We start from the raw sequence: 16,677 nt of genomic DNA on the forward strand, positions 1-16,677 counted from the left end.
TCGGACGTGGCAAAACTGGAGTGAGTGCGCGCACGAAGGTCGGATCCACGATATTTCAAAGTCGTCGGTTTAATCCGGCATCTCTGTCCTTAATAATATCCGCGCCACCGAGCCACCTTGCAATATCTCCCTGTCTTCATAATCGATATTCGCCACTTATCGAATAATGGACGCAGACTAGGAAAGTGAAGAAACGATGAAAACGATTTTATGTAAGTTACATCATGAATAGACTCTTCAACAGTTTCGAGAATCTGGATCGATAAATATGCGAGTATTCGACAATTTCGTTTAACAATTATCACAAACGCGGTAGCTGGAGTAAATTACAGTTGGAGTCTCGTTAGGCTAACACACAGTGGGATATATAACAATTATGTATGTCAATTATCGTTCAACGAAAAGGACCGCCGCGAGTCAAAGAGTTAACTAGATCCAAACAGACAAGATATATACGAGGGGTTCCTTTGTAACCGGAAATGGATGTCGCAGGACAACGGACTGGCGCGAATAATTAATGATATGGCTGAGCCCTTTGCGTAGGTAGCGCAAGGGAAGTTGACACAAGCCTAGGTTTTTTCAGCGACCATCACTTAACTAAAGTGTATACCCGATGGCTGACCGTAATTACGGCATAAACCTACATTTTTGTCCAGAATTATTAAGCGTCTGCAGAAAATAATAAGAACAGAAAATATGCGTTACATTCTTCGTCCATTGTACCGCAGAATAGTAGTATTATTGTATTTTAGTTTCGCGATAATTCTGTGTATGTAAAATCAGACGTTCGTAGAAACAGAAATAATAATAAGATAAGTGCATTTTAATGATACGATTATACAAGAATCTTACAGATTTTTCTCTCAGGATAAGCTATTTTTCTCTTAAATTAATAAACGAATAAATAGATAAAAAGTAGCTCTGGCAACATCTTGTATAATCTATTAGACTAGAAAAATTTTCAAAGGTCAAAAATAATATCTCGATGTGCTTAAAATTCCTATCCTTTTATCTCTATCTTTTCCACGTACATAATTAAAAATGCTTGACATTCTACTAAATACTTTTCTCTCTCGAGTATCTATTTATGAAATGTTTATAAACCGTTCTAGTGACGTTGTAATAAACGATATTCAATTCGCAACTTGTGTCGCTATTTCTCGTAACGCTGGTTTCATGTCGCGATGCCTCGAATGAGATAACAAATCGCTTGGGAAATTACTGTCATAATGTCAATGATCGCGTCGCGCCAGACGTGTCGATATTTTTAGGATTCGTAAGCAAAGATACGGCACAAATCGCAACAGAATTCATTTGCATGTTCAATGTATACGCAACGACTTTTTCAGCGCGCAGCTATGAATTCATTTCGAAACATTAACAATTTAGAAGAGCGCGTTGTTATTGAATTTGATTTCCCGTTTTAACAGAAAATTGTGATGCGAAGAAAATGTAATATTTAAATTATTGAGTCCCATTGCAAATATCGCGGCATAATATCAAAATTGTAATATTCATTCGAGAAAATGTATCAAAATCCGTAATCCAAACATTTCGGAAACCTTATGCAAGGATAAGTCTTGTTCAGTATTAAAATTTTAATAATTTTTTTAACGAGTCTGAATACACACAAATACGAAATTTAAATTTGGAAAAGTATAATAAATGTTCGATTAAAGTCTCATTTATATCAACGTCACGACACATCGAAAGTTCGTTATCGGAAAATTCAAATTTCTATGCAAATTAGGTATTTTCTTCTCTAAAATTTTATTTTCGAAAAGTTTTTTCGAGACTCTGAATTCAATTATTTAATTTTACAAAAACCTACTATTGCTCGTATAAAAATAACATCGATAGACAAGTTCCCATACATTTCATAATTTATAAACACGACTTGCTTTGATCATATATATAATGAATGCAAATTATTCTGAACTGCATCGTAACGGGATACAAAATACAAATTTATTTTCACGATCGGTGATATTTTGCGCGAAACAGCCAACGGAAAACGGCGTGTCATAGAACGTAACTTCGTATTCGCTTGCAATTCCGAATCGGGAAAGATAGTGCATGCGAGCGTATCTCTCGTCGAAGCTTTTTTTTTTCACGATAATTTTCACGAGCATCGCGAGTTAAAACCAGCGGTGGGCCGCTCGTATTTCCTACGTATTTTAAGCTCCGTGGCGTTCTCGTGACGAGAGATCGCGATGGCCAAGCGAAAACTTCCTTAGAGTCTTATCGGGCTACGGAAAATTGTAGCTGGCGTGCACGCCGCGGATACTCGAGAGTAAGCATCAGGCAATTAATCCACCACGAATTCTGCCGGGGTCTCTTTAAGTGGGCGATACAAAACGTATACGTTCTACTTCCGCTGACGTAACGCGCGCGTTTCGCGAACACTACAAGAAATTGCTTCCTCTCTCTCTACGATATATTAATATACTTAACGTTGAAATCTTCGACGATTTCAATATATATATATATATATATATATATATATATAGAATACGCACTTAAGTTTTCATCCAACGCGACAAGAAGGTATAATTATGATACAATTATGACGACGTCATAATTATAAGTTCTAGCATCAGTTCTCTTAATACTACTCTTGTTACGATGAGAAATAATTTATCAAATAAAGTGACAAGCACCGTGTAAAGTGCGTATAATGAATATTGTAATAATTAATACAGTCAAGGTTGTGAATTGAAATTATAACGAATGAAACAAAAAATAAAAACTATTCGAGTTTACAAAATTAAGTCGAATAATGTGCTCTCTCTCTCTCTCTCTCTCTCTCTCTCCAAGAAATTTATTTTCATATCGAAATATCGTTCGTTGTTGCCAAATTCGTAACTGCGTGTAATTTAAATTTCGTTTCAATGTCGCTACTCTCGCGAGCTCGTAGCTCGAGGCAAAGTCGTTCGTTCCAGGCCTGCTTAGCGAAGCTGCACGTTTACTATTAATCAGAGCTTCTATCAAGAAAGCCATGACTTTCTTACACGGCTGCTTAGAGCTGACAACTATAAACCGCGTACACTCGGAAACCACGGAAACGACCGATACGCCCAACTATAATTATTATGCCTCGCAGATCGTCATCTTACACGCCATGTTGCGGTGCGCAATTCGAAATAATGCAGCCGCAAACACTGCGGTGAACTTTTATCTCGCGACTCGCGATTTAATTTCAGAACTTGTCATTCCTCGTCCGCTTAAAAAAAATGTAGAATTTATAAATATGAGTCCCGCACGAGAGAGAGAGAGACGGAAATAAAAGATCGAAATATAGAGAATATATATTATGAAACCTAATTAGTTACATTTCGTTAACAAATTTCCGTTCATCTGTCATTTGTTGTGTCTATACATCATGTCTTTGATTTGATTTGATGTAATTTGCAACTTACAATTCCTCAAATAAATCAATAATCCATGAAAATTATTGTACATTCAACCGTCAAATAATTCAACACGCAATATAAATGGATATTCACTGTCTTGAAAACAGGAAGCGATATATTAATTAAGCGCAGAGAAAATGCTCGTTAATCAGCCAGTAACAATAAAGTTTCCCCATTCGGTCACGACAAAATATGCTGCAGTTGTAAATACGACAAGGACGGTAATACGAGACAAAAGGTACAACACGGTCGATTGATTACGCGATCGTTACGTCGTTGAAATCAGGTGCAGGACAAGCACCGAAATTTCGTGCGGCGGAAAGTACTTGCGGAAAGCAATTGCGGGCGCGATGTCAAAAGACATCATTCAGTCTTTGCGGTCACTCGTGTTTAACGACGTTGTGCCGTGCTCGAGAATATGCAATGCGTTGCAATGCGCTTAATGGCGTCGATGCACTCAGCATCCCACCTCCATAATTCGCGGTCGTCGGCCGTCGTATTCAGTCTATTCTTGGCTCGCTATACCCCTTCTCGTGCAGCTTCATGTAGGATAAGATAGTACAATTTCAAACATGGTACAAAGTCTGAATGAAATAAAATTCGAATCCCATTTGCAAAGTTCAGATTTGATTTTTCTTATTTGGCAGTTGCAGAAAAATGTGAATAAATATGCGTTAGGATTCTAGTAAATTTTCTAAACTGGCAGATCCATACAGGGACAGGCACGCTACTCGTGTAAAATTTACTTTATTTTTCTAATGAATAAGCGATCGTCGTATAATCGTAATGTAAGATATTTTTTACGTTTCGTGAAGTAAATCTATAAATTACCATACATTTCAATAGAATTTACTTTATCGATGAGTATTTCTTGCCTTAGCGCTGACGAAATGTACTTTACTGCGCGGTAAAAAAAAAGTTTTGTGGATTATTTGTATTTATAGTCTTAAGAATAGTAAGATTTACTTTACTGTAAAGTAATAATCAGTTGAATAAACATATTACCATTGTAATGTACTTTTTACCTTGCATCTCCGATTTTTACTTTCAGGTAAGTAAAGTTTGTCAAAAGTTCGGCAAAAATAGTCAAAATATTTTTATTAGTGAAAGGTTTTTTATTCCTGAAAGGTAAAAATTACTCAACCATTTTTCTCCTTTAATACCTTCCACACAATGAAAACAAGGTTTGAACCTCGAATTTGACTTCAAATTTAATTTCATTCAGAATTGTACCCTCTTTTATTTTATATTTGCATAACGGTAGAATAATTTAAAAATCAAGAAAATTTTTATCAATTATTTTTCTTTCTCAATCCATGTGATTTATACAACATTTTAATGCCCAACATAAACGTGTAAAAATAGTTCGAAAATTCATAAAGTTACCTTTAATGGAATTAACTTTCCATTGAAAACGTTTATACAATAAAATAAAACGGGCATAGTTTGATTTTACATCAAACATAAAACGTTACGTTCACGATGTATAAAACAATATCGTTGCAATATTTTATCTATTCTATCAACGTCAAAAAAGCTGAGAGTAAAAGAAGAGAAATTGTAAAATAATAAAAATTGTAAAATTCTACTAAAAACAAAACATGCTGCTAAACAAAAAAAAAAGGGAATATAGATATGATTTAAATACAAACGATAAAATAATTTAGGGCATAATTTATTTTCGAAAATAAGAGAATGACTGGCTTTTTAAGTCACATGGCAGCTGTACGCGCGTTTACGATGATTTAGGAATTACACGACAGAAAGAACACGATGATCGAACAGATAGGCAATATGGACGATAGTCTCGCGAATCCATAAGCAAGAAACATTACAAACCCGGCCGACGCCATTAATTCTAAACATACGATAATTTTCTGATTCTCTATTATACACAATAAATCATTCGTGTGCTGAATTAATTTTCATTATTTTTACAATTATATAATTATCAAATGATTCCAACGTATACTTTATTAGTATACTTTAACATCTTTAAAAATACAGAAAAAGTATAAAAAGAACGATTTTGTTGAAGTATCTAAAAATTTAGGTAGATGCGGATCTAAAAATAATTTTATTCGACCCTCAAAGTAATTATGAATGTTTAAATTAATTGCTAGTTGCATGTTAAAACTTTTTGCAGCAATGCTCGTCATGCTTTAAATTCTTATGTAATTATTTTGATGATGCAATAAAATTATGCTTTTAGATTTGTATCTAGCTTTTTTATATTGGAGAAAGAGTGTTTTAAATTAGAATGCTGGTTGAAAATGTGTATCAAACATCAGAATTTTCTGATTGAATTGAATCTATTATAATTCTAGTTGACAATCAAAAAAATTTCTGATCATATCATTCATCTAATTGAAATAATCAGAATTCTGATTGATATAATCAGAATCTTTTGGTTCATCTATTTTCAATCGGAAATTTTTATCAGTGTAGATATTTCAGCAAACTTGTTCTTTCCGTAATTTCTAAAGTTGTGTATTAAACAAATTATATATAAATGCTATAACTTGGTATAAATTATTTCACGTTTTCCAGTATTTCTAAGAAAAAAGAATACGCAAGACACGAATGACCCAATCATGTGTACTAAAGGTTAACTGTTACTAACGGTCCATTGTATGGTTGATCGAACGGGCATATAGTGCTTAGTCACGAGTGAACGTTTGTCGAAAGAACGAAGGACAAATGTCATTAATGAAAATCGGATGTCGCGGCTGAAAGTGCGATTAAGAATAATTTCCTTCTTTTCGTGTCGGGTCATTGTTCCGCGTATACGCGTGCGCCATGTAAAAGGTTTCACCGAGCAGAGACGAATAATGGAGCACTTGAGCGCAATTTGCACCCTTTTGATTAAGAAACACTCCTCCTCTTCCTGTTTCCGCGCGTCGTCGCGAAAATTCTCTCTCTGAGGACGAAAGATTGCGCGCGTTTGTTTGCTTTTATCACCGGCACCCGATAACAATAAGGTTGTTTTCAAGCTCTTCGACTCTGTGAATATTCTTTTTATAGTCTATATTGCGAATTATGAGAATATACTTCCTGCAAAATACATCGAAAATCAAAAAAAGCGCGCATAAATTTCTTCCCAATCCGATTTGCTTCAGACAAAGAATAAAACAATTTGAGGCATTTCTTCAAACGTACGACCAAAAATAATGTCGGAATTAAACGTCGCATTATCATACAATAGACAAGAATACTTTTAGAAAAATAGAATTGAATGCAACCAAAATTGCGTAAGATATTATTACACAAATGTTCTTAACCCTATACTAGTCTATTCAAATTTACTGTACAATCATATCATCCATTTGGACCAATACGATTAAAAGGTTGTAAAAAAGCTATAGAAAATTAAAAAATTTCACAGAAAAAAGTTCGTGACCTTAACGAATGAGATAAATGCTAGAGAAAAGATTTTAAATAATATATTGGTAAAAATAGAAATTATATTTTAGGTCAAATAGATTCAAATAAACTAACAGGATTAAAAACAATTAAGCAATTTCCAGATTGAATACTCTTATCTTCATAATGCGTTATTCCCTACAAATCCGATAACGTCTAACACACAAATAGCAGCTTAAACCAAGAATTCCGATCGAAGTGGTCACGCTTGAGATTAAAATCGGGACAGGTACGCGCGATAAATCGCATTTTCCACAGACTGGGGAAACGTGCGTTCGCTCAAGAATTGCGATATTCTAAGCGTTGCCACATTCGACCGGCTAATTACCGTTCTCGACACGATTTTCGCCCGCAATTTGTACAGTGTACAAACAACTGCACGACTTTCTCTAATGGCAAAATCGACATTGATGGACGTTGCTGGCTGATGCATTTACAACAACGATAATAACGGTATGTGCGAATGATTGTGACGTTTCTGAGAAACAGGGGAACGTCGATAAGAAGGTCTTCTCTCTTTACGTTACGCATCTATCAGTATTAGCGGACTCACATCGGAATGTAATTGGTTCTAAATTACACACTTCGAACTGCGCGAGCAACCAAGTTTCGCACCGGCAGACATATACTCTCGCGTAGTAAAGAAGACGCCAGGCGAGGCGGATGCAATCCCCAGGATGACTAATTGCTTCTTCGCGGCTGTGATTAATTACCACACCTGCCGTAATATAGCAGTGAGGTTTAATTGCGACGGACGTAAAGTAACCGTTCCCCCTCCCCCTGCCCCTCCTCCCCCCCCGACAGCGCGCGAGCGCACGTCTCTTCTCTCTTTTCCACGTCGCTCAGGAAGGTGTGATACCGACGTTTTAGCGGAGATTTATATTTTTCCCGGGGAAACCCCGTTACGCTCGACTCGTTTAGCCAGGCGGCGAAAAAAAGACGCGCGAAATATGCGGAAGAAGAAAAAAACGCAGAAAGGAATTAATCGTTTTAAGCACGAAGAGAATTTCATCCGAGGGGGTGGAAACGTAGTTGACAATTCATAACTCGTTATTAATTATTCGTAGAAGTGATTATCGATTACTCTCAATCGTGGGAGTATCATATTCGTGGCGTCTCGCTGCAATATTGCGAGTTCACGCGAAATATCGGCCAGGCACACGTCTTCGTTTTTTTTCAGCGCAGTGCTGCAATCGTCACGACTAGAAAAAGAAACGTGCGTGCTTATTTACAGTAAATAAAAAGGCTCACGTAGCCGGTTCTCGGTTACCACGGCGTTACGTTGTTTCTACTTACAAAGTGATCATTCCGTTGAAGGTGGCGGTATTGACATACGCCCCTGACAAATGTGTGACTCTGCCCATGCAAGCTTGTACGTGAAATTAAAAACCAAAAAAAAAAAAAAAAAAAAAAAAGGAGAGAAAATAAAGAGTAGATAATATTAACATATCCGACACGTGCACGAACTCCAGTTACTCGTGAAAAAGAAGCCTACTTATCAAGTAGTCCCGCATACACACTTGCAGCAGCGCATTGCGATCGTGCCCCGAAGAGAACAATATCCTCCGGCTCGCGTTAAGGTAGTTGTGTTAATAATCGCATTCCTTGCCCCTCGAGATGAGGTTAGTACGCAAAACGGAGAGCTCAATCTGTCTACGTTGTAGCTATGGATCGTTAACTGAAGAACGAAAGGATCTTTAGAAAGGTCGCGAGTCGAGGATGTCGTTAATTAACGACGATTAACGGGAATAAAAAATAATCGATAACTACTGACATTTATAGTGTACATTTAATCAATTTAATTTAACGAATAATAGACGAAGAAGAAAATGCTTTACAGAGATCGTCGCTTTCGTTATTGTAAGGAGGATTATTTGAACGTGAAAAATAATTGTTTGAAAAAACGCGAAATTATCCTCGAATTCTGCCACCTTTTCAAGACTCCTCTCTCTCTCTCAAACGGAGATTCCACTGATCTACTGATGAAACTCGATCAACCCTGGTGCACACGTTGCACTATCAAATTGATAACCATCTACTGGTATTATGCAAACAAGAAGTGACGACGCCTAAACGACACACCGATATCATTCGGGATAAAACGTGTACGTGGTCTCTACTGTGTGTGTTTACTCGCGCGTGTATCTCTGTGTGCGTGTGTGTGTGTGTGTGTGTGTACGTGTGCGCGTGTGCGTTTGTATGTGTGGGTACGTATGTATGTATGTAAGTACAGACGTATACGAGCGAGTCAGTGACAGCATGGCGAGTAACAATAATAATTACCCAATTAATTAACAGTGAGGTGCGAAACATAGCAAGACAGAATAAAAAAGATATTAACACTACTTCGCGCGCCGACCGGGGGTGTGAGCGTGTGCGTGTGAGTGTTCCAAAAGAACAGCTATTTCTCAATGAACAACCAAGTCAAAACCAATTGATTAACCAATACATTAATGTCAATATAATGCGTGAGTGTTAACGAGGTGTTGGGATCAAAGATACGGAGAGGCCTGTCTTACTTCGTGGCTTATACGGAGAGGATGAGAATCTCGCTTTTCTCTCTTTCTCTTGCTTCCTCTCACTCTTCCTCTCTTCCTTTCGAATGAACGAACGAACGTGTATGGATGAATTTTCCCGAATGTCCCGTGAATGTCCTCTCTCGACAACGCGTGCGAAAAGATGCCTATCTCTTTGCCGATTCACATTACGTTCTTCTAGTTGTTTAAATTTTTAAAAATTTGATAATAATTAAGCCAAATGTCAACTAAAATAATTCCAATGAAATGTTCGGTTAATAAAGCTAAAAATAATTTTACTTTTCCAAATATTTACTAAATATCAGCAATAACATAATAGTGTAATCAGCCGTTTGATAATATACTAAATATTTATAGAAAAATGAAACTATTTGTGATTATATATTAACCGAACGTTTGGTTAGAATTACTATTATCAAACTCTCCTTTTACGAAAACGATAACATCGAATACTTTACACAGATATATTTTTTATGAAACACGATATCTCTCTTTCGATCGTCCAGCAGATTCCCGCAGAATCGCATCGCATTAAAAATAGAGCACTCGTAAAAATACAAAGAGAGCGTAAGTACGCGCGATGCATTCGCATGATATCGGTGCACGGAGCTAACGCGCGATATTTTCTCGTTCCTCCGGTACCGGAAGTAGAAAACGCCGTGCTTTAGAGAGAAACGAAAACGCGCGCGCAGATGGCAATAGATGCTGGCGAAAGAGTAGAAAAGAATGAAGACGGATGCTAGGATCGCGACGTTCACTGCACTTCCGACGAAAGTAATAGACACCCGGTGGGAGATAGTGGCCGTACGTATCTCGGACAGGCAATAATCGTTCGTTAGGGGAACGGCAAGTAGTCGGAAAAAAAAAGAAGAAAAATCAACGTAAAGAAAAAGAAAAATTAATTTACCGCGTAAAAAAATCGACGACGAGCGATTGGTCGTTCGTAACACTGATATCTCGTTTCTGTGTGTCACGGATTTGTGTCAACGTGTGTCGTGTACGTCTCAATAAGTTACGAAGGCGAAGGCGGAGAAATGTTAAGGGATTAGAGTGGAGTTTGTGGGAATCACAGATAGGATAGAATAGAAAAATGGGAGCTTGAAGAATACTTGAAGTTGTGACCGAAGCTGGCAAACAGCGATATAAAGCGCACAAAACAATACGAGATTTAAGATTATATAAATATATATAGAGGGTGAGTTAAGAGATAAGGTGGATGTGCGTGTGTGTTTGTGATAATGGAAGTAGCACGAGAGATTTCTTTTTTCTCTTTCGTCTCTTTCTCCCTTTCTTTCTTTTTTCGTACATTTAACTCTCTTTCTGTTGCTTTTTTTTTTTTTTTTAACTTTAAGAGATCGTCGAACACGAATTGTTAGTAAAAATGCTTACGAACGGAAGGAGCCAGAGAATTTCGAGGTGTCATCGAAGCTACTTAGCTTTCCGTAAATATTTATGTTGATAATAAATTAATATCTTTTTTAGTCAATATTTTCTGTATAGAGAGAATTTAATTAAATATAATTATATTTTATAAAATATAATTCTCTGCTACAATATACCTCCTCTACAACAGATCTAAATCATTTTCATTCTTGTTTAAAAGTGTCTCCATTCTAATCGACAGCATTGATTCTTTTAATGAAACTCTCATAGCGTACCAATAAATTAACAACATGATTTATATTGCTGTCTCATTATAACTTCGATTTGCACAATTAATTGTTAATTAACAAAATATCATTAAAAGCAGTAATAGCGTAATTATTAATAACAATGCGATTACAGATAATTCATTCACAATTATCCCTCGCAATTAAATTCTAATGGTAAGATTATAGAATTGCAATCTTTCGCGAGATCAGACCGGACGTCCGGATTATACACAAGAGGTGAGAGGATGGTTTCGGATGGTTCTAGCGGGTGGATATAAGTACTCGTTGCAACGAGGAGCCAACGGATGTGAGATCCGCCATTAAGAAAGAGAAAAAGATTTAAAAAAAAAAAAAAAAAAAAAAAAGTAGGAACGGCGGAGTCGTAAGCAGCGTTTCTCTATCCTAAGACATACACGTAATTAATAAAAGAGGTAGAAGCATGGGCCGTTTATTATATACCTTTGATTCGCCTAGACAAAAGCGTGCGGCTACTATTTACATATATAATAATGATAACAATTAGAGGTATATACGTATAATGCGTATACACGTATACGGACGACGGTCGTCATATACGCGTATACCGGAATAAACTTCGGAAGATGCAATAGTATAATATATACGTATCATGCTGTTTATATTGCAGGTGGATTAGTAAAAAAAAAAAAAGAAAAAAAAAAGACTCGCCGCGGTGTGAACCATTCGTGTGTGGACAGCGGCTAATTTTCAATGGACACAATCGGTCTGATCCCGGAAAGGAGGAAAACGAAGGAGAGAACGGACCTTCCATCCCGACCTTCCATCGGGACGAATCTCCCTGCCACTCCTCTGCAGCTTACTCAGTCCCCTCCCTTCGTTTTATCTCTCTCGAAGTCGCGTGACTCTTCTGGCTCTAAATACACCTCGAAATTCCCTGGGACTACTCGTAGCGGACGACGACAGGAACAATGGGATTTGGTTAGAAACAGCTTTGGGAAAGAGACGCGACAAAGTTTCATCAAATCAAATGGGCAGCATCTCCCGAGGGTCTCCTCCGCGACCGGAAGTGACGGCGGCCGAGTCACCCGTTTACACCTCGTGTTCGCCGCTGCCAAGATTACCGTCGAGACACTTAATCTTCATTCGCTGTCGCGATAAGGAAAGAAATTTCAGTGCCTTGCACGTTTCATTCTTCTCGTGGGATCTCTTTATTCCTTTAATTATACATTTTCATTTGCGTAAAATAATATTTATTTGCTCATTCATATTTTTCATGAGTTTTTTCTATAATCCATTTATCGAATTATACTTTATCTGATTGATACTTTTATCTAAATTAATATAAATTGATGAGTAAAGTTATACTTTCGAGATTGAATTTCTAAATGCGGCGAGCATCGTAATTGGTGGCATCGAAAATGGATTGGCCGCACGAGTAACGATAATATAACGTTACTTTCTGAAATTTTTCGCGAACGGATACTGATTCAACACAGGCAGCTACGGACACGAGGTGTGTACGAGGTGGAACACGACCGGTCTTATAACCAATGGGAGCTAAATAATGATAAAATGCGGAAGGCTAGCTAGTAAAAATGCAACAGCTCGTCTAACAACTACGAGAACTAACACCATTGGTTATATTTATATGTATGTACGTGTCATTGGCACATACGCGGTGTCCGGAAAAGCGCGCGTACCGAGCACCTTGAAATACTGGTCGCATTTTGCGACGAAAATGTCCGTTTTATCCTTCAATTAATATTGACAACGGTAACATTGTAAATTAACTTTTCTGTATTCATTAATTATTGACTCTTTTGTTAAATTACATTTGTAAATATATTTCTAGATATATGTTATGGGTGAATTTCGAGAGACTCGGAGGAGACTCTCGGTTCGCGCTCTTTTCCCACCTTGGCTTCAAAGTATCTCTTTTTCCAAAATGCTGCACTTCATTAGGGATGCCACATTCCATTTACATTGACGAAGCTTTCGAGAAAAGGTCTCTCTCACAGAATCACACACGATCACTCACTCGCTTGTTTTATCACTAATGGTACGTTGCTTTTGCAGCATGCAAGAGACGTTCTTTTTTCTCTTTTTCTTTTCTTTTTTTTTAAATTGATAACGAAAAGCGTTAGTATCGAATCAACTATCAAGTCGGACGCGTGAAATCGTCGTTTCACGTGCATTCTACAAAAGCAATGTGACGAATGAAAAATTTATGCCGAAGTTCGTGACAGGATCTTTTCGCTTTAAAAATCATTATTCTCCAAATCGTAATACGCGAAAAATCATCAATCTCTAAATTGTACGCGAACTGTACGCGCGTAAATAAAAAAAAAAAAAAATAATCATCAATCTTTCCCGATTAAAATATTGGCTCTCTGAATTTTTTTTCCCGTTATATATTTTTATATCACAAGTATTACACATTTTCCGGTAATTGAAAAAAACTTTTCACTTGACACAATAGATAAGCGCGGCAGCGAGTCACGAATATTTCAGAAAAAGATTTTACAGATCTTGTGTAAAAAACATTCGTTTATTACATAACATAATAATACATGCGTGTTTCTAAGACCTCAGGTCTTAGACTAATAATTATTCGCTCGTCCGTTAATAGCGTGCTGCTGAAGTATCAGATCCTGTCACGCCTTCGGAATCGCTTAAGCACTAAAAGCGATGGCGACACTTATGCCGTTCGGAGTAAATTCTACGTGTGCTTTACCGCGTGCCAGCACGACCAGTCAACCTCGCGAGAGATATTTGCATTGCAAAGGGCAAGACGATAGTGCCATTGTCGTTGATATTGATAGCAGGATTTCTAACCTGACATGTACGCGTACCTAACATGCGAAATTGTTCGCTCGCGGAATGGCTCGCTTGATGTGCAACAATAGCATAGGTATATACGATAATTACAAGGCGCACGTCACACATCGTCAATATCGAGAGATTATGTGCTGTAAGATTATCGCTATTTTTTTTTTTTTTCTTTTTACATCAAGTGCAGTTTGACGTCTATGCGTTAATCTCTTTAAGAATCTCGCGTAGCTCACATAAGTATCTTATTCCTATGCAAATGTTAGATTATGCGTGGCGAGACGGCGATAAAAAAAAAAAAGAACGACAAAAACGAGACCGGATTATACCTCACATGGACTACATTATTACGGCTGCTGGCAGCCAGTCACGTGAACACCGGGAATGAGTAACAAATTGACCGTAATACGGCAACGAAATATTAGCTGTATCGGGCTCAAGCGTGCCTGACCGTGTTCCCTTATCACCGGACTTTCTTTCTTTCTTTTTCATGCGCACTCGATTAAGCCGCTTTCACGCGACCGATTGACGCCGATTAAGCCGCAATACGAGAAATAAAAATGCGCGTCCGATTTCGCGGCTAGCGCCTCGCCGAACGTGTTGGGCGTCGCAAATTGCAAGTTGCGCGAGAGTTTAATTAGCTCTGTCGTCGTCGACGCGTTCCTCCGCCCTCCGGAAACTGGAAGTAGCCCATTTCGCGGTTCTACATCACGGTCCCGTGATTGGTCGTTACAAGTACGGATGCGAAGCGACATCGACTTCCTGTCTGTACAACCCGTCACGACCCAGACGGACCGGATTCAACTATAATCGTCTAATCGACGGCAAACACGTGCAATTGCGAGTTCTTATATCAATTGCGCTCTCTCTCTCGACGTCACTCCAACATTAACGTATATATCGATAAAACAGCTGTAAAACCGTGGATTTGAATTTCATAAATTTGATGTTAGACGTTCGTTAATCGAATATCGAAATATCATTTCTATTTCCGGCAAACGTCGTTAAGCTTTTGCCTACGTATTAATTGATTACAGAGCACGGTAATTGGCAACAATATATGTTAATGAGAAAATCGATGTTGCAGATCTTAAAATAGTAACAATGCCGCGGCAAGAATTCATTCGGGAAGTGAATTGTAGGGTAGAACGCAAGAGAAAAAGCATAATACGTCCGTTAAGAAGTATAATACCGGTTTGCGTGACTTTGCTCCTTTCATTGCAAAGCGAGTGACATCGATGACGAAAGCATTATCGATAAAATGTAATACGAGGTTAAAGATATTCTGAGAATTCGTGAGATCGAAACGATCGAACACGACGAAACTTCTCTTGTTTCTCGTAATACTCTTATACACGAGTTACATGAGAATTACTTCAACTTTATAATTTACAATAACTAGCCGGAAGTATCGTGTGCAAATGTTTGCTTTTATAAGCATTATTTGTAGATCGCCTCCTTCCATGCAACCCTCATAAGTGAAATAATTTTTGATGAATATATTGCTTTAAGTAAACTTGAAAATTATGATTTAACAGAAAAAAAAATTAACATTTGTGGATTGGAGATCCATCAGTCTTGCGACTGTCTCAAAAGAGAGTAATCTCCTCCACTTTTATTACAGAAATATTACAGAATAGTTATAAACAATTTTTTGTCGAGATGTTAAAAAGAGTTAACCGAAGAAGATTAGGAGCCGTCAAAAAGAAATTCGAGTACGTCCTATTTCGAGATTTCATAAAAGAAGATCTCAGTCTTTTAGGATAGACGTAAAAAATTGTGAAGGTGTGTTTATTCAGATTCATAACACCGATAAAAGATGATTAACGATCGGAGAACAATTTTTCAGGGAATAGTTCTTGGCGTGTCGAGATGCTTAAAAAAATTTGAGGGATAGCAACATCCATAAAAATCAAGATATTCCGAGTTGGATACATTAGCAAGGCTTGAGACGCGACCTCGTGCATCTAATCAACGGTAGGTCGCCACACGTGACGTCGACAGACGTCGTTGGGATACTGGGTTACCGGTGCGACTTGATGAAGTGCACTTGAGTGTATTGGACGCGAGAATTGAATATGCACTCCGTCCAATTCGCCGGATGCCGGCTGTCGACACGATGTATTACTGCGGATCTTATCCCGACCTCCGTTGTCATCCACAGTGAAAGCAATTTGCATTACAAACCCGTAATGTAACGCGAGTGTTACCTTTTTCTTTAAAACTCCCCGTTTTCCCGATATCATTTGTATAAACGGTCGGCAATCGCGGTCTACAATCTCGCACGACGCTTTCTGACTTCTGTCGCGAATCAATAGTTGCCTCTCGCGACTTCTCGAAAGGAAATAAGCATAGGAGCTAATCTGGTTAATAATGAGAACAATCGAATAATGAAAATAAGACTTGATAATTCGTGAAATTCTCGAAAAATTATCTATATTTCCACCAATGTAGATTAACTTTCTTGGTTTAACTTACTTCCTATCTTTTTCTAATTTTAAGAATTAGAAAAAGATACAAAATAAATTAAACCGAGATTAAAGTTAATCCATATTGGATCGAAATGGATGTAGAAGCCTAAATCACAGTCAAGAATTACGTAACACCGACGAAAAAGATGGAAAATCGATAACTGACAATGGCACTTCGTACTTGGCAAATGTTTTTATCAAGATCAGCGCGAGCTTGTAACGGAATGTCGCCATCGCGCTGCAAAGAAACGTGTACAGTTGCAGCAGCACGTTCTCGTATTCTCATCAAGGAATATCGCTGTTTTTCCGGCATGTAATATTAGTTCTTCAACCTCCTCTCCTCATATTGAGAATATATATATATATATATATA

General features: G+C 37.6%; 1 protein-coding gene across 6 annotated transcripts in view; it reads right to left on the reverse strand.

Annotated features, from left to right (window-relative positions):
* The window catches only part of LOC108750610 (RNA binding protein fox-1 homolog 2-like), a 304,555-nt gene that overhangs the window by 78,506 nt on the left and 209,372 nt on the right, over nucleotides 1–16,677 (reverse strand). The gene's annotated exons all lie outside the window — the stretch shown is intronic.

The sequence above is a fragment of the Trachymyrmex septentrionalis genome, unplaced genomic scaffold (genome assembly GCF_001594115.1).
Source record: "Trachymyrmex septentrionalis isolate Tsep2-gDNA-1 unplaced genomic scaffold, Tsep1.0 scaffold37, whole genome shotgun sequence".
NCBI classification, from domain to species: domain Eukaryota; kingdom Metazoa; phylum Arthropoda; class Insecta; order Hymenoptera; family Formicidae; genus Trachymyrmex; species Trachymyrmex septentrionalis.